At 28.0% G+C, this 3878-nt stretch overlaps 1 pseudogene; it reads right to left on the minus strand.

Annotated features, from left to right (window-relative positions):
- Positions 1–558: 558 nt before the first annotated feature.
- On the minus strand, positions 559–3656 carry LOC111876819 (GABA transporter 1-like; annotated as a pseudogene).
- Positions 3657–3878: the final 222 nt, after the last annotated feature.

The following is a 3878-nucleotide window of genomic DNA, read 5'->3' on the forward strand; positions in this document are numbered from 1 at the left end:
TATATTTTTTTCGATTATTTTTTTGATCCTATATCAAATGTATGTATTCACATAGTTCGATTTTCTTTGTCACAAATTACATGAAATTAGTTAACTACTTTTCTGAAACTTTTCAAATAAACAGGAAAATATATTACGTACCTTTAACAAAACATAAATTAACTATCTTGGGAACTGACATTAACAACAAAAATGTTACTTTTATATATTAGAGAGACAAAACTGCAAAATTGGTCCTTGTGGTATTCAAAAAACTGTGGATAAGGTCCAAAAAGTTTTCAACTTGCATGGATGGTCCAAAATCAAGATTTTCCTTTGGTTTTGGTCCTGAAATTAAGAAACTTTTGTAGTTTTGGTCCATGGAACACTTGAATTGACTGTTTTGCCCTTTAAATTCCTTTTTTGTATTATTTTTAACATTTTCTATTTTGTAAATATTAATAAAAAAAAGCAATTATGCTGGTCCACCCCATAACTCCACCCATCACACACACTTTCTCTCTATCTATCTATCACTCTCTCTCTCTCTCTCTAAACACCAACCATTTCATCTTCTCCGATAAACTCCCTCACCTCCAGTTGTTGGCCCTGTTGATGCAACACCAATCAGAGTATTCACCCAAAAACCTACCCCTTTTTAATTTGGAAGGTTTAAACGTCAAGTTATAAAACAACATAGGCAAAATGAAATCCAAAAGTATGAATCCAAATGCTCCAAACAATGCCATTATATCTCCAAAAAACGGCAAAATTGTATCCAAAGTTGTCGCAATAATCACAGATAATGATCTTGATATCAATCAAGGCAAAAAGTTTCTTACAGAAAGTTGACCCTTCCCAAGATCTACAAATTTACGTTCAAAAATCACGTTTGATGGTTGCAAGTAAACCTGCATCAACAGAAGTTATTAAGATCTAACTTTTTGTTCAAAAGTACAAGTGATTATAGCATAACAACAGGTCTAATGGAGAACTTACCAATGTACAAGTTGCAACTTGCAAAATAGTGAAGGAGTTTGTCATAAGAAGAAACCATTTGGGCAACAATGGGTTTGAACCCACCATAAAATTTTGAAGAACATATCTCTATACTATGTTACAGAATGCCCAATACCCAGAAATCCCAACGCCGAAATAGTTTGAGATCACAACCGTGTAACACAACAGTAGCCCTTTGAACATTTTGCCCTTCTCCGGCGCTGCTATTGTCGCATGTTCTAACATAAAATATGAATTATTAGTGTTGAAATTGTAGGGATTGATGAGAAGCATATATGGAAAAAAGGAATATACAAACAAATACATGTATTTCCGGGATGATTCCATTTCTGTAAGTCGTACAGATGATCGAAATCGCATTGAAAAATCCAAAAACTCGGTTTATTCCAACTCTGGTCAAGGAATTGCACTTCAGACGTGCTTTCTTCGAATCCTCTGCAAAAAGTTATTTGTTATAAACATCAATGGAGAACACGAGAAGCAAATAAAATGAGATGCATGGTTAAGGTTTAGGGTTTCCTACCATTGTAAATGGCGCCAACAGTTGTGCAAGCACAGTAAGCAAAGCATAAGATGAGGGTGACAAGGTTTATTTGCCTCAAAGAATCGAACCCAACTTCATAAGACCTGGAGCTCTGCTTCAAGGTAGCCTGAACGAACTCATCAGAGAAAAGAAGAAATAGTCAAAGATAGATAAGAAAGTTAAATTGTCAAATAGATAAAGGGATAAAGAAGGAAAGGGTACGGATAAAGGGTGGGGCAGGGGATTTTTTTTCCTTTATTTTTTAAGCTAATAAATATAAAAGAAATAAATAAAATGTAAAAAAGAAATAATAAGGGCAAAATAGTTATTTCAACTTTTTTAGGACCAAAACCAAAGGAAAATCTTGATTTTGGACCATCCATGCAAGTTGAAAACTTTTTGGACCTTATCCACAGTTTTTTGAATACCACATGGACCAATTTTGCAGTTTTGTCTATTAGAGATGATTATGAATATTTTTTTTTTTTTAATTTTTATGACATAAGAATTCGGTTAATTTTGGCATGATTTTAAAATATCATTGAAATTATTATGTTTTTGTAAATCATATCAACCTACTTTTATATTTTTATATAGTAACAATAAAATTTATAAATTTATACAACAAATATACATATTTCGAATTTTGTAATATTAGTATACGTTATAAAATACAACAAACTCCAAAATAAATTTCTCCAGTAATTTCACCAAATTTAAATTTGTATTTTCATTATAAAGTTTTTTAATGATCCTGAATTTTTTTCCTCCAAAAGTATATCAAACATTTACGTCTTAAATAATGCTACCCCATTATAATTATTACTTTCCAAAAATATATCCGTTTAATGAGGAATTTGATATAATGAAGGAAGTAAATGTTAATATATATATATATATATATATATATATATATATATATATATATATATATATATATATATATATATATATATATATTCCATAATTATTACACGGGTTTATTAAAAAAATTAATATTAATGTGTAAACATTAAGCAATTTTAAAGTGAAATTTCAGAATAAATACAAACAATGATGTTGTACAATGAAATATAAAATTGAACATACTGAAAAAAAAATATTAAGGCAATCAATCTTGAAAATAACATAGTTATGAAAAATTGTAAAGTAAGATAAAAATTATAAGATATTAGGAGATTTGTAAAAAGCACAATTAGTAAAAGCATTACGGTTATTAGAAAAAGTAAGACCGTTAAAATTTGTACAAATACGATATACAAACTAAATTATCACAATAGTATCAAATTACATTGATGATATACTAAAATTATTCAAAGTTGCGCCAAAACTAATGCAAAGTTCTTGTGAACACCAAATAAATAAGAACAAACATAAAAGCTAGCACTTATATTCATAATCAGTTTAAAATAAATCAATCATGATTTAGAAAAGAATCTCTATTGATGATATACTAAAATTAAATCTATATAACATTTAACATTCTACAAATTATATTATATAACTTTATTTGAATAAATGAAATAGTTGTCAATATTTAATGCAGTAGAAAAAACGGTATATTGGTTGTCAATATATTTTTAAATTATGTAATTTTATTATGGAAGAAATGTTTAATTAAAATGCTTATAATCTCTAAATATTATTAAAAAACAAACCTTATGACATCATCTTAAATAATCTGGACCCTTGATTGTATTTCAATCTTATTTTTCCACCCTTATATCAAATTGCTAACATCATCTTCCCCATATGGAATGTATTTAATTCCATTAAATGTTTTCCAATCGTCAAACAATAACTTACATTCGTTGAAATGGAATGTATTTAATTGCAATAAAAGTTTTCCATATTTTAAATTTTGATTTCCGGTTATGAAGATTTTAATATGGTCAATTTTGAAAGCATATTACTAACAAACCATTTCAATCAAGACATTAATATCAACCATTAATATAAATCCGTTTATATTAGTAAACCATTAATATAAAATCTATTTTTATTAAGAAATCATTATCGCATACATATCCAATTCATCCTTGAATCCGCAGCTCACACTTATTTTCAATCGTTTTCTTTTCTTCAAACATTCTCCTACAACATCATTATTATTACTTACAACTTCCATCACCATTATGTGCTTCAAACATTCGCTTTTGTGCATTCGCTTTTGACATTTTAGATTCCCGCATTAAGTTTCTTTTGTTTTTATTCCTTTTAACTTTTTATTCCTTGAACTTTAAAAAAATATCAATTTCACCCCTTTTATTTTCTAAACTTTTGTTTTATCTTCCATAATATGTATAATCTGATTTTCCTACAATTATCACCCATTTGATTTTTCTAACATTTCATA

Source organism: Lactuca sativa, chromosome 8, assembly GCF_002870075.4.
Source record: "Lactuca sativa cultivar Salinas chromosome 8, Lsat_Salinas_v11, whole genome shotgun sequence".
Lineage (NCBI taxonomy): Eukaryota > Viridiplantae > Streptophyta > Magnoliopsida > Asterales > Asteraceae > Lactuca > Lactuca sativa.